General features: G+C 40.0%; 1 long non-coding RNA gene across 1 annotated transcript; it reads right to left on the bottom strand.

The window, feature by feature from the left end:
• Positions 1-4,548: 4,548 nt before the first annotated feature.
• On the bottom strand, positions 4,549-19,908 carry LOC115340667. Its single transcript, XR_003923125.2, has 3 exons — positions 19,898-19,908; positions 13,120-13,136; positions 4,549-4,691 (listed from the first exon to the last, which is right to left on the bottom strand). It is a non-coding gene; the product is annotated as an uncharacterized LOC115340667 (long non-coding RNA).
• Between the last annotated feature and the right edge of the window lie 909 nt (positions 19,909-20,817).

Below are 20,817 nucleotides of genomic sequence, written 5' to 3'. Positions count from 1 at the left end.
TCTACAGCCTTATCTCAGGCTGCTACTTCAACAGCTAATTGATTTACACCTTGCTAGAAGGGTCAAGACTGTGCTAAGTGCTCAGCATGCACTGTTGCCTCCTACCATCAGAGAAACTGGAGATGGTTTCTACTTCTGCCAAGTAGAAATATAGCACTGGATGCACATCCTTCACAACCTCTCCCTGTGCTTTTTCCAGATGAAGCAACACCAAAATATGGAGAAGTCAAAGTTAGGAACCAGAAAGCAGAGTGCTAAGCCAGATAATGATGGTGAATAAAAGGCAAAGAACGCTGAGCCAAAAAAAGACAGTTACAGAGCAAAGTGTCAGTTAATGAATTAATTTGGAAATACGTTCTATGTGCTGTAGGACAGTGACTGAAATTTGGAAAAAGACACTACAAAAGGATAAGTAACCTTTTCTCCTTCAGTGCACTTTGAGCTGAAAAGTACTAAAAAGAGAGGGTACCCTTTGCTTCCTACTCCCTCTTCTCTCAGAAGGTCTGTTATCCCCAGGAAATACTCTCCACACCAAACCATTTTTTTAATTTTAAAATCTAATCATGGAGATGTGACCTGGGAGAGCTGATTGCTACCTGAAGTCCTTCCACATAATTTGGTTGCCAGGTTCCCGATCATTTTATCATACTGTATTATTTATTTACATATATTAAATATTGTAAAATATATTAAGATATATTTCATAATGAGTCCCTTCCAACTCACGATATTCTATGATTCTATGAATATACAAATATATTATATTACTTATTTATTAAAATCAGCCATCATTTTAGAAAGGCATGTTCCTGGTTGGTCCAGGCACACCTTTTCAGGAAGTATTTCTTTGCCAACTACTTATCTTAAAGATCAGAAAGAACTTGCGAGAGACTTGGAGGAATAAGGTGACCCAAAGGAATTCACAAAAGATAAGGAATGTGTAATCTCTCTGTGAACTCAGTGGGACAGGTTCGGGCAGACATAGGAAAGAGGCCCTTCTCTGGCAAGAATTACACTGACAAGCACCTTGGCTCTGATTCAGCCAAGTACTTACACACAGGTCTGACTAGAGATGCCCCACTGAAGTCACTTCCTAAAATTAGGAAAATGCCTAAGTTCTTTCACAAGCCAGCACTTTGAGTGTTGATATTTGCAGTAAAAGCCTGTAAAACCAAGCCAAATACAACAGCATTCAGACACGGGATCAGAAGGCAGGTTAAAATGAAGCTGTAACTGCACTCATGTAGATAAGATGCCTTTTTGTTAGCCCAGCCGGAGTGAAAGTCTGTTACTACCCTTTCCCATCACAATTCAGGTGGCTAGGACAAAGACTGCCACAGGAATCAGATTTACCAAGGGAATGGGCTGGGTGTTGTATTTTTCCAATCTGAAAAGCACAAGAGATATTCTTCTATACAGATAAAAATAATCAAATACTTCGAAATAATGTACAGCTATTATACAAATTAAAGGTATACAGAGATCATAGAATCACAGAATGGTATAATATCTCAAGTTGGAAGGGACTCATAAGGATCATGGATGAGGAGGTCTGTTTTCTGTTAGGAGAAGAAAACAAGTAAGCACACTTTTATTGGGTCCATGTGGTTTCCTATGTTTTCCATGTTCTCTTCTTGGCCCTATGAGTTATATGACAATGGCCCACAGGCAGAACATGACATTACTATCTGTGGACCAAGGACTGAGTACATGTTTTAAGTACTCAAACTGTTCAAACTGGTGGTATGTGGGCTGTTCGGGCTGTGTGGAAGTGTTTGTGCATGTGCATGTGCATGCAATTGTGTAAAGTCCTCCACACTCTCTCTGCTATTATCTATCCATGGTCAAGAAGAGCAATTTCTTTAGGATGCCACTCAGCGTTTTCCATAGCCTTGGGCATTAACAACCAGAACAGTAGAATATCCTTTTGATAGATACACAGACACACAGATAAAGTCATTCCTTACCACAACTTTGGATTAAAAAAACCCTATAGCAGCACCTGGGAAATCTGCACAACAACTTGCTAACTGAACTATTTCCATGCCTAATACACTACCTTTATGGGCCTTAGTCCAACACCTTCCACATACATGTTTTTCTAAAAGAAGAGAAAAAGGTTGCTGCTTCGAAGGAAAGATGTCCAGGTATTGTCCATAGCTATACTTTTAGGTACTTGCTATAATTAATCTTTCTCTTCCAATCAGTGCTATTGTCCTCAGCCACACAACAGTTGATCGAGAACTAATCAGCAGAATTTGCAGAATATGTGTACACACAGATCTTCTGTTCTGACAGAATTTCGCTGATGACAGGATTAGCTGGTAGCTTTCACAGAAGGCAATGAGGGTCAGTGATAGTTTTGCCCTTTGTTTAGATAATGTTGATCTTATCTAAAAAAAGACTGAAAGGGACCTCCAGGCCGATATACGACAAAAACCCAGAATAATGCAAGGTCATATAATTCCTTTTATAAATTGCTGAAACTCTGACTTAAAATATTTAAGATTTGCCCCCAAATCTTTTACTTAAAACCTACTTGATAGTCTCATGTTTGTGGTTAAAAACCTTCTTCTAATTTCCAGCCTCAATACTGTCATAGTTAATTTATGACTTTGTCTTGTTTCACCACTGTCCTTAGTTTAAACAGCTGTATTATCTTCCTGCTGTTGAATGAAAAAACACCCTCAAGGCATATTTATAGAGAATATCTCAACCTTTGATTTGTTAAAAAAATCCAGTTACTGTCACTTGTTATATAAAAGGTTTTTATTCTTGTGATCTTCCTAGCAGACTTTCTGCACCTCTGTCCCATTCTGAATCCTTCTTTCCTGGACATGGACAGCCACTGTTACACATGGAGCCCTACCAATGATTCGTATAAAGGCACTATTCTTTTATTCCCTCTTACCGGATATATCTTTCCTTGCCTTTTTCACAGACACATCACATCATCCAGGTTTCCTGTGACTGACCAGCATACACAAGTTTTCCTCCTCCTCTGTCATTCTCAATGGATGAGCTCCCAAGTTTATAGCAGAGATTCTTGTTATTAGTCCCTAAGTGCATGACTTTATACTTTGCACTCTTGAATTCCTTCCCGTTTCTATTACTTGGGTCCTCAAGGTCATTCAACTGTTGTGCTAATCCCTTCCTTATCCAGCTCAAATACTAGTTTCCAATAAAGCACACTGTAACACAGCAGGCTGTCCTGAAGTTTGATTATACTTTGGTTGAAGACCTATTTGTTTCTGTGCTCTCATTTCCCATTAACCATCCTGTCTTTGCCCTTATGTTCAGTATAATTACTCTTACTGAGAAGGAAAGCAAAATATTAATCTGGTCTGGGACTATATTTTGATTATCTTTAAACTGTACTTAGTCATCACAGCATGGCATAGTGATTCTTTATTCCTTGACCTCTTTTCCCACACAGATACAGGTCTGGCAAATCTGCTATTGGTTTTAACTTTTTTTTTTCTTTAAAGATACAGCTTAGTTTAGCTTTCAAAAATCCTCAATTTACCTCAGTATATCTTGGCTTTCTAGGCAGAGCTCTCTCTACTGACCTCTTTGCTCTATGATTAATCCTAATATGCCCCTCTCAGGCTTCAAGACCCTTCTTCAGTTTTTTTGCTTACCCACAAGCTCCAGACAGCTTTCACACAGGCAAACACAAGACTTCTAGTGCTTCTCACCAGTTTCCTTTGTTTCTCAATTCAGCAGAGTCCCACACCACCACGAGTCATGGGCAGCATTCATGACTGTATATTTAGACAGGCCTTCCTGAGAGTCATGAAAGTCCATGTGATGCACAAAGGATGTTGAAATGCATTTGCAGGGTAACTTCCATGAGAACCTGCCCTAAAACAATAGTTCGGGGATTTGCAGGTGTAAGATTGCAGGAACAACAGAACCAGAACAAGGGAAACTACTGCCAGAGAAGCTCTGGAAAACACTGGTCAGGACAACCTGAGTGATGTTGCAGAGCTGCAAGTGAAAAGCAGGCTACTGAACTGCAAGTGGAAAGTCCTTCGCATTACACAGGGTAAGGCATTTAAGGCACTGTGCAACACAGATTTCTGTTACTCCTATCGTATCCAGTTTCATCTGCTGTCTGAGTACTTTGAGAGTACTTATTTTATTGCTAAAGCTTATTATTATATAAATATTTCAGTGTTTTTTTCCCCTGACTTCATCTAATTCTAGCTGGGTAAGGTACAATACTCTCAGTAAATGTATTGCTCTTGTTGTCATTAATATTAGGACACATTTTCATCATGCTGTCTCTTCTCTTCCTCTTCAGTACTTCTTTTTCTGTTGCTATATCTCCATTCATATGATCTTTTTCCAGCTGTGCACTAAATCTATGTGTGAATTTACACAAGTTTCTTCCAAATTTATCCTATGTCTTCTAAAGATCTTTTTATCAATAGTTCCATTCTTTATTCTAGAAGGCCCATTCTCCAAGTGCTCGTGTAGACAAAACTTCCTGTTCAATGAATACCTCCCACATGTTCACTGTTCCATCACCTTTCCTTATTCAGAATCACAGAATAGCTGAGGTTGGAAGGGACCTCTGGAGGTCATCTAGTCCAACCCCCCTGCTCAAGCAGTGCCACCTAGAGCCAGTTGCCCAAGACCATGTCCAGACGGCTTTTGGATATCTCCAAGAAGGAAGACTCCACAACCTCCCTGTGTAACCTGTGCCAATGCTCAGTTACTCTTACAGTAAAAATGTGTTTCCTGATGTTCAGAGGGAACCTCTTGTGTTTCAGTGTGTGCCCATTGCCTCTGGTCCTATCATGGGCACCACTGAAAAGAGCCTGGCTCCATCCTCTTTGCACCCCCCTTCAGGTACTTATACACATTAGTAAGATCCTCCTTGAGGCTTCTCTTCTCCAGGCTGAACAGTCCCAGCTATCTCAGCCTTTCCTCATAGGAGAGATGCTCCAGTCCCTTAATGATCTTAGTGGCTCTTCATTGGACTTTCTCCAGTATGTCCATGTCTCTCTTGTATTGGGGAGCCCAGAACTGTACGTAGCACTCCAAGTGTGGCCTCACCAGTGCTGAATAGAGGGGAAAGATCACCTCCCTCCATTTGCTGGCAACATTCCTCCTAATGCTGCCCAGGATACCATTAGCATTCTTCGTCGCAAGGGCACATTGCTGGCTCATGTACTCGTCATACCATACACTTGTCCCTAAAACTATCTGTAATTCCTCCTGCATTCCTATGAACTATTTGGTATACTTTCTGAATTTTGTCAGTTGCATTCTTTACTGCTTTTATAACATTCCCACTCATTATTATTTTTTTTTATTTTAAATTATCTCCTCAGTGTCTGTGTAATAACTATATTCCTGTCCATTGTATCTTCTTTTCTTTTCCCCAATATATGTTTCTTCTTGCTGAATAACTTTACTTTTCTTGACATATGTCCTGTTATTTTTTTGATTGCAGCCAATCTTGGTTAAGTTTAAAAAAAAAAATCAATTCTTTCTTTTTGAAACTTCAGTAGTTCTGCATTAATGATCTTTCCACACTTTTTAAAATCAGCATTTTAAATTTAATAGAATGACTAGGAGTTCAGCATCATCTGCATTTCTTTTCAATGGCTGACTCAGACAAGACATTAGGTCTAGAATACCTTATCAAATAATTTGACTATACTAGAAGGAAGCAACATTATCTTTACTTCCTGAATATTTTCCTTGCCAGCTATTGTTTCCCAGATGGTCTTAGTCATTTTAATCCCACATGATATACACTTTGCTTTCTCCCAGTCTTTATTTTGTGATGTTCTTTCAACAATATGTATTCCCTCTTTTACCTTAATCACAACTGTTAAGGCTTCAGCATCCAAAACACTAGTCTTTCTTTCACATGACAAAGCACCAGTCAAGTACTATATGAATTGCCACAGAAGATCAAACCAATGGTCTATTTCTTCTAAAATCTTTTCTTTAAATTGAGACAATACCAAATTTTTCAGAAAAAAAAAAGTTTAAAAATCCCTACAATAGCTTGCAATAGCATGTTATTGAATAGTTTTTTCCAGTGCAGGAAGTTAGGGATGGATAATGTCTTGAAGCATGAAGGTATGCATCTTTTGGTAATACATATTTTGTATTTTATTGAGTGGAATTGCAGACATTCTTAACAGGTGTAAAAATGCTGAATCCTCCTTAAAACCCTGCTCTTTTCTATACCATCTTGTGCCAGGGAGCTCCACAGCTCAGTGTGCAGATGGTGGTTCCCAAATTATCATCCATATACCACTGGGGTCTGTGAGGCTGTATTGCATTTGCGTGGCAAAGTTTTGGTAGTGGGGGGCTACAGGGGTAGCTTCTGTGAGAAGCTGCTAGAAGCTACCCCTATGTCCGACAGAGCCAATGCCAGCCGGCTCCAAGTCAGACCTGCCGCTGGCCAAGTCCAAGCCCATCAGTGACAGTGGTAGTGCCTCTAGGAGAACAGATTTAAGAAGGGGAAAAAAAGTTGCTGCAGCACAGAAACTGCAGCTGGAGAGAGGAGTGAGAACATGTGAGAGAAACAGCCCTGCAGACCCCCAGGTCAGTGAAGAAGGAGGGGCAGGACGTGCTCCAGGCGCCGGAGCAGAGATTCCCCTGCAGCCCGTGGTGAAGACCATGGTGAGGCAGGCTGTCCCCCTGCAGCCCATGGAGGTCCACGGTGGAGCAGATATCCACCTGCAGCCTGTGGATGACCCCAGCCGGAGCAGGGGGATGCCCGAAGGAGGCTGTGACTCTGTGGGAAGTCCGCGCTGGAGCAGGCTCCTGGCAGGACTTGTGACCCCGTGGGGGACCCATGCTGGACCAGTGTGTGCCTGAAGGACTGCAGCCCATGGGAAGGACTTATGCCGGAGAAGTTCATGGAGGACTGTCTCCCGTGGGAGGGACCCCACGGTGGAGCAGGGGAAGAGTGTGAAGAGTCCTGCCCCTGAGAAGGAAGGAGCGGCAGAGACAACATGTGATGAACTGATCTTAACCCCCATTCGCCATCCCCCTGTGCTGCTGGTGGGGAGGAGGTAGAGAAAATCAGGAGTAAAGTTAAGCCTGGGAAGAAGGGAGGGGTGGAGGGAAGGTGTTTTAAGATTTGGGTTTATTTCTTATTACCCTACACTGATTGGATTGGTAATAAATTAAACTGATTTCCCCAAGTTGAGTCTGTTTTGCCCGTGACGGTAATTGGTGAGTGATCTCTCCCTGTCCTTATCTCGACCCATGAGCTTTTCATTATATTTTCTCCCCCCTGCCCAGCTGAGGAGGGGAGTGATAGAGCGGCTTTGGTGGACACCTGGCATCCAGCCAGGGTCAACCCACCACAGAGGCAAGGGCGTGTGGTCTGCAACACATTGCAGTCATCCTGTGGTCTCTGACAAGTGGTTATTTTGGGCTTTGGTGAGCCAGGAGAAATTCCTACATGTTTGGCTTTTGTCAGTGGTGCCAAACTATGCCTGTGAAAACATTTTTCTCCTTATTATTTTTAACTGTAATATTTAAAACAAAAAAAATCTTTTAGGTGTTCCTATGTTCTTTCATTGTGAAATAATTCATAGACATTTAAGCAATCCCCTTCTAAAATATTGATTATTGTAAATGCTTGTCTTGTCAGACCTTTTTCTTTCATATGAAAATCATTCCAAGTCTCTAATAATTCAAATTGCCTTCTGCTGGATCTTTTCAATACAAGTGACCAAAAGTAGTGCACTATTATAGGTAAATAGTAAAGTTATAATATTTAATTGCAGCATTACCTGGTGACACACATTTGTAATGTATCTATGTTGTTTATTATTCTGTACATTACTGCAAAATGAGCAGTTATTTTCAGTTCTGGTTGAAAAAAATTTGTTAGGACTTTATTTGAGTGGCTGTACTCAATGTAGAAGCCATCAGCAGCTCTGATTACTTGAAATAGTCCCTTCCACTATCACTGACCCTGAGTTTTCTTTTCTGAAATTAACATATTACTGAATTGCCAAATCACCTATGTAGCTTAGTTTCTGTAACAATGCTCATATTAACCTATATAATTTACATCATTCCCACTTTTGCTTAATAAAGTCTTCACTGAATTTTAGAAATTCTGTAGTGAGGTCCAATTACATAGGAGAGAAATATTAATTATGTGAGAAATTATGAGATTTAATACAGACAAATAATAAAAAAAGAGTTCATAGATTATCTATTTTGGGTTCTCTGCTACAAGCTCATGAGTCACACTGAAAGCTCAGGCACAATCTTTCCCAATGCAAGACAAGTCCTAAAATGCTGGTGCTGTAAGAGATACAGTAACTACCTCCATTTAGGCATGATTTCTTTAAGAACTTTCTCAGATAGCACATGGTCCTCTGCGGAGGACAAGTTGGAAACCTTGTCTATAAAACTAGTATCTTTTCCCAGGGAAAACAGTGAGAGTAACTTAGGTGCTGAATTTATACCTATGGTTTTTGCTACATGTTACCAGGCTACTCCAGAGCAGGAATGGTCTAATGAGGACCCTGACAATGAAAGGGATATATGTACACCCTTTAACATAAAAATAGAATGGCTATTTCACTTTACCTATATGATCTAATCAGCTACTGCCAGTAAGTGTTTGGGCTGCTATGCAGTATCTGTGAATTTATCTATAAATTTCAAAAGTTCACAGTGGAAGTGCGTTATTATTGGTTTGTATTCATGTTGAGCATCTACTTAAAATATTTGTTATCCATTTAATCAGGAAGCAAACCTCCCTCCTGATCTGTGAATTACTCACTGGTCAAATGCCAAATCACCATCAAGAGCCAAGGGTAAATAATCTACATGATTAGCTTTTAGCATTTCAGGGAGTGGATTTTGATCTCAAACAGTGAGTAACATATGCCTCATTGCCTCCTTGTATAATTCCTGGAGCGCTTTCCAGAAATTAGCATTACATTATATTTTTATGATACAATTGATTTCTCTATTTTTTCTCCTACATTTTGGGTATCTAAACTTTACTGCATAATATGCAGAACATAAAGAATTGACATGATCTACCTGGACTTGTGCAAAGCATTTGACACTGTCCTGCATGACATCCTTGTCTCTAAATTGGAGACACATGGATTTGATGGATGGACCACTCGGTGGGTAAGGAATTGGCTGGATGGTCACACTCAAAGAGTTGCAGTCAACATGTCCGAGTGGAGACCAGTGATGAGTGGCATTCCTCAGGGGTCGGTATTGGGACCAGCACTGTTTAACAACATTGTCAGCGACACGGACAGTGGGATTGAGTGCAAGTTTGCCCATGATACCAAGCTGTGTGGTGTGGTTGACATGCTGGAGGGAAAAGATACCATCGAGAGGGACCTTGACAGGCTTGAGAGGTGGGCCTATGCAAACCTCATGAAGTTCAACAAGGCCGAGTGCAAGGTCCTGCACATGGGTTGGGGCAATCCCAAGCACAAATACAGGCTGGGTGGAGAATGGATTGAGAGCTGCCCTGCAGAGAAGGACATGGGGGTGTTGGTTGATAAGAAGCTCAACATTACCCGGCAATGGGTGCTTGCAGACCAGAAAGCCAACCGTATCCTGGGCTGCATCAAAAGAAGCATGACCAGCAGGTTAAGAGAGGTGATTCTCCCCCTCTGCTCTAGTGAGCCCCCACCTGGAGTACTGCGTTCAACTCTGGGGCCCCCAACATAAGAAGGACATGGACCTGTTGGAGTGAGTCCAGAGAAGGGCCACAAAGACGATGAGAGGGCTGGAGCTCCTCTCCTATGAAGACAGGCTGAGAGAGTTGGGGTTGTTCAGCCTGGAGAAGAGAAGGCTCCGGGGAGACCTTATAGCAGCCTTCCAGTGCTTAAAGGGGGCCTACAGGAAAGATGGGGAGGGTCTCTATGGGGGAGTGTAATGATAGGACAAGGGGTAATGGTTTTAAACTGAAAGAAGGCAGATTTAGATTAGAAGTAAGGAAGAAACTCTTTACTGTGAGGGTGGTGAGGCACTGGAACAGGTTGCCCAGAGGGGTTGTGTCTGGCCCATCCCTGGAAGCGTTCAAGGCCAGGTTGGATGGGGTTTTGAGCAACCTGGTCTAGTGGAAGGTGTCCCTGCTCATGACGGAGGGGTTGGAACTAGATGATCACTAAGGTCCCTTCCAATCCAAACCATTCTATGATTCTGTGATTTTATGATATACCTAGTTCATTACTGCACCTCTGTAAATAGCCAGCATGGGTGCTTTAGGAAGAACATAAGAGCAAGGCAACCATATACACTTCTAGATATAATTTCCCAGGTTTTGGCAATCTGTGGCTCATGGACTTCCTCAGGCATAAGAGATATATTTGTGTTTGATATCTTCTGATATTTTTTTCTCTGTGAATTTGTCAACTCACTTTCTGAGCCCATAACAGCTCTTGTCATCTAAACTGCCACATGATCATGAGTTACATAGTTTAAATATGACTTTTGTTAATAAATATCTCCATTTGGTTTGGTTTGGGGTTTTTTTTGAACTTGCTACAGTGTTATGAGAGAGCTGCTGAGTGCTCACAGGTATCACTGAGTTTATTTGCAGAATTGAAAGTCTATGCTTGCACTTTTTTGAGGGCCTAAGAAATCATGAAAAGCAGAAAGGAAAAGCCTGAATTGCTGCATGTTGAGTAAAAGTTGAGTCAAGTAGAAATTCCAGGATCATGTAGAAATGATGGTTGGACTTCTAAGACATAGTATATTTTCAGAGGCTCTGTGGAAGATTTCTTTCCAGGCTTGCAGGTTCCACATTTTCACCATGTGACAGGTGACTCAATCAGAGCTCAAAAGAAAAAGGAAATGGAAACAACTCTAGGCATTTAGTAGATGACCAGTATACAATTACGGGTTGTATACAACTATGAAGGCTTCATGCTAGATATGTGTTACTTTAAATGCATGTTACAAATCCTTGGTTTGTTTCTGGAAGTTAGTAAGATACCTGACTATTTGCCCAGATACTGTAACTGCTGCTGGCTATAAAGGTCTGGAGGTTTTGTTGTTGTTGTTGTTTTGTTTTGGTTTTTTTTAAACTTTTCCTGGGTGGAGTCTGCCATTCTCTTCTGACTATATAGAAACTATCTATATATATACAAATTCAGGCTAAGTGGACACTTTAAAGGTTGAGATAAAATCAGAGAGAGGTATGTCTTTATGAATGCAAGAAAATATTAAAAAGTAATCAGTTTGTACTAAGCTTAAAAAATCCTAGCTGCATCAGAATTTAAGAAATCTGTTTAAGGAATACCAGTAAATCTATTGCTTGATAATTCTGCTAAAGGAACTTTGAAAGTATTTTCAAACCTGATGTAATTTTGTATTTGCATTTGCAGTTTTATTAAGAAATTAATAAATAGGAATATTTTTTTGATGCAATGCATTTCCCTCTTGCCAAATCACAAAAGGTTAAAACTGTGCTTTGTGTTTTATCAGTGACAGATGCTGTTGTGAACAAGTAAAATGTAATGGCTGTATATGTATTTTTACTTCAGTACCCTCCATATTCCCACTATACCCACACAACAGCTCTTGAAATTCAGGTTAAATACTTCATAAATTAGCAGATTAAGTAACCAAAACACCAAAATAATATAGGAAACTGTTCTTAGCAAGAGAAAATTTTTATAACCACAAATTAAAACAACAGAAGAATAGAAATAAGGATCAAAACCTTTACCAAGCTGGTAGGCTCTTTATCAAAGGCTCTTTGCTCTTTTCCCTTGCTCAGAAGTTCTCTACATGGATATATATAGTAGAGAGGGAAAGAAGGCAGTAGGAAATCTGTTTGCTTACTGGTATTCATAGTGACTATACAACATGTTTTGGGCATGAAAAAAGTTACACTGAAAAAATCAGTGGCTGTGCTTAAAAATGTGGCTTATATCACCTACTTGAAAAGCATACCGCACTGTATTAATGGACAAAATCATGAACAACACTGAACAACAACTGTTCATGCAGAGTACAGTTACCTACTGCAAGGTGCAAGGGAGAAGAAAGTGAGAAAAGGGCAGTCCTATGCAAATTGTTAGTATTTACCAGTACCAACACATACTAACACAAACTTGAAAACATTGTAAATCTTAGAGCAAAACCAGGAAATTCACAAATGCTGCATTGGATAGAAAGAGAGGCTGAAGAAAGGCTCTTAAGCAACTGCAAGATTTTCTGTGTGAGAAACACTCATCTGATTTTCTTATGCTTGTCTTCTGCAACGTCCGTACTATTTCAGACTCTGTACTGCCAATTCATCTCTCGTGCTCCACAATACCACATCCCAGTGTGGCTGCCTGGCTGGCTCTGTCATCTACCACTAATTCCACCTGAGAGATAGTGCCTCAGTACAAGAGATGATATGATGCTACATCATGCGTGACATTATACACAGCCAAGGGACTTGGAGGACCCTATGTTCACCTGATTGTGCTGATACACGACCCACTGTGTGCAGTCTTATACACAGGACCTCTGGGAAAGTGGGAGCATTACAGTATCAATAAGTAAAGTGCAGCTGCTTTTTTGTTTTTCTCAGGTACAGCAATTAAACGCAACGTCTTCTCAATATTCACTTTTCTACATCAGTTTTTGAGCTGAAACCAATAAATTAAAAGGGTTGTCTTATAATGTCATGTACCATAAAATGTCATATTGTCACAGTATTTTAGCCTCTGAGATATCACTGCTACATCGTGTGGAACCCTCGTGAAAATGTGCTCACACTTATATTTAACACCTCTAGCACCTGAAAAGTCTATTTTTTCAGCGTAGGCAGCTGCTTGTATGTAATGCCTTATTTTATGAATGCTAGTTTTGTGGTTGTACCACTGTGGGGCTGTGGCTGCAGTGGTGATTACTGTTTGTCTTCACTGCCCAGTGTGTCTTTTTTACCACTTATACAAGCAGCCTGATCTTGTGGTGGGGATAGCAGCCAAAGGCTAGCATGTAAAATCCAATATACAGAAGGCAATTCTGTGTGACTGCTTCTTAACATATTAACCTATAATTAGTCAAGAGCCAGTAAACTACAGAAGAGGAGAAGCTTGAAACAGAGCATTGAATCAGATGGAAAGGTCAGTTCATAGCTCCAATAACCTCTCTGAAAACGTTCACTTTTCCTTTCATGCAAACACTGAGATCTTTTGTTTTGCAAATCATTTCCTCCTGTCTACTCATCTGCTTGCATATTTCAACAATATTCAGCAACTTTTTACTGGTGTGAGCTACTTTTATACTTCACTCTACAGACTGTTTTGGTTTGGATTACAACCGTAAATCTGCCGATGGTACTTGAGCTCAATGTCTGGGTGGCAAAAGTGTGTACAACCCTTCCACACATAGTCCCTCAGGGTTATGTTGCAGCCTCTCTGATAAGAAGAGGTTCTTACTTGCAAATTATGTTGTGTGTGCTATTTCCTTTCAGACTGATGTACCAGCAAGCCGTGGTGAAGCCGGCAGCCATTGGAATCATAGCTTATCAATAGCTATGTGACAGATGTCAGACTGCTAAAATTTCCTATAACCTTGATCTAGGCCATATGATTCAAGCCAAGAAAAATGTAGCAACCCTTCATCTGTACTCTTCTGCATTATGGTGTTATGAAGAATTAGAAGTAACCTAAGTCTTTGTCAATACTGGAAAAAAAATGTTGCTTGAATTGCTCACTGCGTACAGGAAGCTATCAGAAAACCGAAGGAAGTACGTGGAATAAGGTTCTTTCATATTTTATTTGTTAAATACTTTCTGAAGGAAACTGTAGATGTTACATTCTACTGTTGATTATAATGGTAGGACTGAAAGTGCTAGAAATTAGTCCACTAGTCATGTAAAGAAGATGAGGAACCAAGACAAAGTACAAAAAATGTTGGCATTCACCTTAAACCATTACTCAGTGAAGGCAAACTTACAAGAAATGTAGCAGTCAGGATGAAATGTGGATGGAGGTTTTCAGGTAACAGAAGTTTGGAGGTATCACCAGGAAACTGCTCCATGGGAATGTGTCTAAAACAAGAGCTACAGTTAAACCATCTTAGTGAATACTTCGTTTAATGAGATCTGGTTATTTGCAGAGACATAGAGAAGAGGTTATTCACACTGCTTAACTTCAGGCACCTAAACCAGGAGTCTGAGCTCCTGTATAGTAAATGTAGGCTTCTTTAGAGGGCTGGACAAGATGAAGAGGTTAACTTTGATGTTCAAAATAATCTTCATAACATTCATATTTGTCATCATTGATGAAATAGGGAGATCATCCCTACTTAGCTACCTATCTCAAGTGTTCCCAGTTAGAAGTTGTGAATAACCTCTATCAGATGCTGTCACATTAATAGTCAGCACATTTGTTCATGAAGCAGAAGCCACATTCCAGGTGTGACCATTTGACATTATATTAGGAATGTGTGTTCTGAAATTGTCATTTCAATTTGCATAATTAACAAATGGCTTATTTGTTTTATTACTGATAACTAAGTCTAAATGAGGTTATTGAAATAAATTGATTCTGCTTTGTGAGGAGAGTGAAAACCATGCTTCCCCAATGAGAACATTAATAAGTAATGAAAGGACAGAATAAGATTTAATTAAAAAGTCATATAAAAGAAGACAGAAAGGCAGAATAAAAAGGTAGAGAAGTAGGACTAACTAATAAATGCAAATGAGGTGTCTTATTCAGCACTCCAGGAAGGAACAGTGACAGACAGAGACAAGAGTGTTTCTCTTATTTTGAACCACAAAGAATTACCAACTATAGTATAGGCCTAACCTGGAGGAAAATATTCTTGTAGATATGAAAAGAAGATGATGATGCAAAATCAGAGTTCTGTGTTACATTGCTTTAAAAGGGGCATATTATAAATGCAGATTCTATTAATAGTTTTCTGGTAACTACAATTAGTTCTCAAAAAGCAAGTATCTCTGAAACTACACCTGCAGAGATCTAAGGCGGTCTTTTAAATAAGGAGGATTATCTCATTAATGAAATATTATTACAGATTTTCTTTTAATGGGGAAAAAAGCGAGGTGCATTGAAATCAGTTTCCTCACCAGGAGAGCCTGGCTTAGTAAATTACAAATAATGTCATTTAATTAATTATGGGTTGTTTTCATCAGCTTTTTCTCATCATCTCATCAGTTTACCTGTGCCACATCAACATTTCATTTAGTGGATTTAAAAGCTTACCAGAGAATTTCCTTTCCATCCATCTTCTTTTCAGAGCTTAGTAACAAATTCATAGATTTTCTTCAAAGACAAAAAAATCTTTGAAATGGTTACAATTAAATGGCACGCTTGGAACTCAAAGCAGTGGAAATACAACAAGCATACCAGTTTGTTACTATCTGTGCAAGATCACTGAAAATGTGTCGTGGTTTAACCCCAGCCGGCAACTAAGCTCCACACAGCTTCTCACTCACTCGCCCACAGTGGAATGTGGGAGAGAAGCAGAAGAGTAGAAGTGAAAAAACTCGTGGGTTGAGATAAAGACAGTTTAAGAGGTAAAGCAAAAGCCACGCACGCAAGGAAAGCAAAACAAGGAATTTATTCACCACTTTCCATTGGCAGGCAGGTGTTCAGCCATCTCCAGGAAAGCAGGGCTCCATCACCCATAACGGTTACTTGAGAAGACAAACCCCATCACTCTGAACATCCCCCCAGCTGTATATGCCGAGCATGACGTCCTATGGTCTGGAATATCCCTTTGGTCAGCTGGGGTCAGCTGTCCCAGCTGTGTCCCCTCCCAACTCCTTGTGCCCCCCCCCAGCCTCCTCGCTGGTGGGGTGGGGTGAGGAGCAGAAAAGGCCTTGGCTCTGTGTAAGCTCAGCAGTAACGAAAACGTCCCTGTGTTATCAACACTGTTCCCAGCACAAATCCAAAACACAGCCCCATACCAGCTACTATGAAGAAAATTAACTCTATCCCAGCCAAAACCAGCACAGGATGCTTTCAGAGAATGAAGAGAAGACATCTGAAAAAAAGCAAGGCAGACTACATTTTTCAGTTCCTTATAGAAATCTGAAATGGTGCTATCTGTTGTTCTTCACTCACTGATATTCCATAGTATGTCTAATAACCAAAACCAAAAAACAAAACATCAAAACCAGGATCTAGATTATATTCTGTAGCCAAGTGAGAGACTGAAGAGATAGGTTTCAATCAAGGAGGCAAAGAGAAGTGGCATGACATCACAAAGTGATTGTACTTGAGAGACACAGTATTATCTGTCAGAAGCTCCATACCTTCCCTACATGTCATGCAGCTTCTACTTCTGTTTTATTAACTATTTCATAGCAGTGATATTAAATTGATACTGTACTGCATTGCATCTTGAAAGGTAAAGATAAAAAGTAGACATCAAAAAAAGAAAATACAAGCACTTGCCATTTAACAATCAAACTTTTAGTAAAAACCTGATCTGTGTAACAGGACATGGCTGTCTTCTGCTTTTGCTATATTTGGCATTTATAGCTGGAGAGGACATGTTTTCCTGAGTCTAATGCAATGGTATTAGCCTGAACTACCATGTCAGCCTAGTGGAGTAGGAGGGAGAGACAATGGAGAGAAGATGATAAAATAAAGGCAAGCAAAGTGAAAACAATTGGTGAGGAGTTGAAGAAAGAGAGACAGTGGAACAACTGCCTGTCCTGTTCTAAGAATGAAAGGAAAAGGACAGTGAGCATAAGAAAGGCAACAAGGAAGAAGAGTTCAGGCTCAAAAAAAAAGAGAAAAGGAAAGCTGTGAAATGAAAGAGACTGAGAAAATTCATTCTGGCAGGCAACAAACGGCTGAAACAATATTGTGGTGAGCAAATTGTGGAAAATATTTTTAAAGGGCCAACTGGAAAAAAATCCTGAATTTGATAAAAGGTGTTTGTAAGTGCACAAAATATAGGGTATAGTATTGAATACTGCACAAGCAACTTTCTATACATTCCAGTTAAACTTAGTGGATTCCTTGTATTCAGTAGATGGTATGTAAATGTTCATGGGTTATTTATATAAGCCTTCTAGAAATGTTTCAAAATGTATCAGTTCTGATTAGGCATTTTTCTTAGGCTCTATCAAGAATAGATGGTTGTTCAGGAGATCTGAACCACCAGCTGTCCTTCTTGAGCACTCCCCTGCACAACTGGGTACTTTCCACTTTGACAGGAGATGTGTGCATCTTGCCTTGGTTTGTGTTACCAAATGTACCGTGAGATTAGGGAAAACATTAAATCACCAGAGGTTCAAAGCCTGGTTTGAAGAATATCTGCAGTCCAAGAAAGAATAAAGGCTTCCCAAACAGATTTGGGAGTAGCATCTCATATGGAAGGGAAGGCTGGGAGTAGGCATGGAGGTGCCTCTAAGAACTGACGAAAATACTGTACTAAGAGCAGCAGCCTGGTGAGGTATGGAAGTTGGATAAGCAGTTGGATATGGGAATTGTGAAATATAACAGAAATATTTTCACTTGGATGTTTTAAATCACTCTTCTACACATGGAAATATATATATTATAATTAAAGATTCTTATAAAAAAAAAAGCTTTAAAATTAGAAGGACTTTGAACTTTAGTTTCCTTACAGTAATCTCTATAGACATTACCGATGCCAAACCATCTTTCCTGCACTTAACACTGTTTCCTTTATGTGCCTTTGTCCCTTAAACTGTCTTAAAAGTTGGAAGAAACTGCTTTCCTAGCATTTTTTAAAGAAACATGCTATTTATTATACATCTGGAAATAATGCATTATATAGCTCCCTCAGAGCATTTTTTTCCTAATGTACATTTTGGGAACCTTAGAAATTTCAGTTATTTTTATCACGATTAGTTAAGTATAGATGTGAGTCTTGCTGACAGGTCATTTTTCAAAACCTTGTCATATGCCAGTGAATGGGTGGTCTTGATGTCAGGAAGTGATTGTGAAGGGGAAACCTGACTGAGGGGAGAAAGTGCATAGAGTTAAAATTTGCCAAGTGTCAGGTGGGTCACCACATTAATGCTGTATGGCTTTTTATTATGACAATATTATTTTGAGTATGTGATATGCTACCATTCATACATAGTAATTCAGCTGTAAATTCATGTGATTTGAAATATTTAGGAGAAAAATGCCACAATACATAAAAAATGTCACTCACAAGTTTTCACTGAAACCACAAGGATCAGGTTTCACAATCTTCCCAAAAAACTTTCAACCTCTGAAAATTTTCTGAGAAGTAGTTAACTCTGGCTTAAGCACCTTTTAATACAGATTCCCTACTATGCACCCTGACAACTTTGCACATAAGTGGCAGTATTTTACCATTTTACTATTTTTCAAAGTGCTATGGTGAGATTTAAAAAAAACATACTGTACACTTATCAGATCTATTACAGAATATATTGCAAACCCACAAATATTCAAATATTAAAACTTGACTTTCCTAATGCTAGACCAGAGACCAGAAATTATGTGCTATTCCATTACAACACTAACAAGCAATAGCAGAGAACACAAACACAGCAGTATTTTGATTTGCTAACTGCAAAGGACATACAGACTATCAGTAATATTTGAGGGATAGGTCCTTTTTCCTCCATTACTGAATCAATATGATTTGCACAGAGGAAACAAAGGAATCAAAATCTCCCCTTTCTAGCCATGCACTCACATGTGGGGATGTTACAGCTCTAGTTCATTAGTGATAATGGCAGCAGTCAGTGATACCTTTCCCATGTAGCAGAAGTGTCCAGCTCACTGACCCTACCAGATACACGTCTCAATTGCACAGACTGTGCCAGCCACAGAAGCGTTCTAACTCCCTGTCCCCCACAAGACCCAGACTGTGATTCCAGCAGCCCTACTGCATTTTGAACATTTCACACCTCGTCTGCAGTCGGTGTATTTCTCGCATGCTACAAACTAATTAAAATGAAGCCACATCAAATTTCTTTTCCAAAGGAAGCAAACTTTGAGTAAACACTGTTGCTTCCACTTGGCTGCACTGAATTTTATGGCATCCTCAGGAGGACCAGTTGCAAAAGACCATATGGCTCACAAAGTTTATCCTTAGATTGGTCAGGTACTACTGCAAAGATGCCAAGATCCCAAAGCTCTTACCCACACCATGAAAGACCTGTCCCTTTTCCCCTTTTTTTCAAGGCAAGAAGGAACTGTGGTATGAGAATATTGCAGTCCATACCCTCTGTAACGGTCTTGTTTGCGTATATAAATATTGCTTCTTTAAGAAAAACAGACACTGGCACCGGTGTAAGAATGTATGTTTTAATATTTGCGCACATACAGATATCAGTCTGTTTAAAGTGAGAAGGCTGAAGAACAGGCACACACAACTGGCACAAAAGGGGAGCTGACCTTTCAGTATTTACCCTGGTGGTGTTTTCAATGGCACGTACCTGGCTGACGTTGGCGATGCTGTTTTGGAAAGCGCCAATAGACTTTGCAAATCTGAAAGCTTCTTTGCAAAGCGTTTACTATACTGCTTGCTTGAACTTCCTTTTCTGGGGCCCCACATTCTGCAAGCAATTAATTATGTTTTATAACACAAGCATTCAGAGAACAGGTCAGTGTTTTGATGTGTATAACCTGCACTCCTTTAAAGGTGCTATTCCTTCAAAGCAGCAAGTCAAATCCTCACATACCCTCCTTTAGCTGTAGCTGTAGCTGTGTGGGTTTGCAATCTACTGCAGCAGCTGTGGATGCAGCATATTCCCCGGTCCTTGGCAGCAGTGCTCTGTTTTAACTGCGGGTCAGAGGAAAGAAAGAGTTGGGATTACTGGATGCAGAACAGCAGAGCATGGAAGACTGATGAAATGGGAGATTCCTAGGAAAAAGGAGTTCTCTAATAAACATCCCTTTATATTCTTCAGCCACCTGTATACCCATGCCCATACGGCTGCCAAATGTAGGATTTTTTAATGCATAACCCAGGCTACGCAAGCAAAAAAGTGGTAAATAAACGGTATATATACTTAGAAATATGTGCCCAGTTATTCTGAGAGGTGAGGTAGGAAGATAGGGAATGGTAAAGAGATTGCTCCTGAGGAGGAGTTGGAGGTCCCGATATGAGGCAGGTGAGTAAATGGAATAACAAAGTTGAAGAGGCAGAAACTAAAGGGCTGGGTCTTGCTGTGAGAGAGAGGGAGTATGGGGTCTAGTTGCTTGCTGGTGGAAGGACACAGCAGAAGTGCAGAGGAAGGGGGCAAGTGTGGGACTGGGACAGAAGGAAGTAGAGAGGAGAATTTGGTGCTTGGCTGATCTCATTCAATCAACATTTGACACTGTTAAGTTTAAAGAAGTAATGAGGGAAGAACCTGCACTGCACCAGACTGCTGCTGGTGAGGGTGGCAGCCCATCCACATCACGGTATCCTTGCAATGGTCTTACTCTTCTACAATCATATCCGTCTCTCCTTGATACAACCAGATGTGCCACATGGATCGATTCCCAAAGCCATCATTGTCTCAAAAAAAGATATTGCGTCACAGACCTTTTCCTGATACTGGAAAATAATTTACCCAGTGTGAGGAATGAGTATTTAGAGGTGCTAACAGTCAAGGCTATGCACTGAATTGTAAATGACTGGCAAATAAGCTATTAATTAAAAAAGAAATTGATTCCATCTTGTGGGATTTAAGGAGAAATAAGATTCTCACAAGGTCTCTTCTCAGTGCTCTTTTAGTACAGCTAAAGGCAGTGTTTTAATTTTCAAATAATCCAAGCCTATAATTAAAGTTACATTTTTGCCACAAATTTTAAAATATTAATGAAACTTGAATAAGTCTGGCTGAAGTGCTCCCGGGCAAAATATAGA

The sequence above is a fragment of the Aquila chrysaetos genome, chromosome 4 (genome assembly GCF_900496995.4).
Source record: "Aquila chrysaetos chrysaetos chromosome 4, bAquChr1.4, whole genome shotgun sequence".
Classification (NCBI taxonomy): Eukaryota; Metazoa; Chordata; class Aves; order Accipitriformes; family Accipitridae; genus Aquila; species Aquila chrysaetos.
This window is presented reverse-complemented; position numbering and strand designations above follow the sequence as displayed.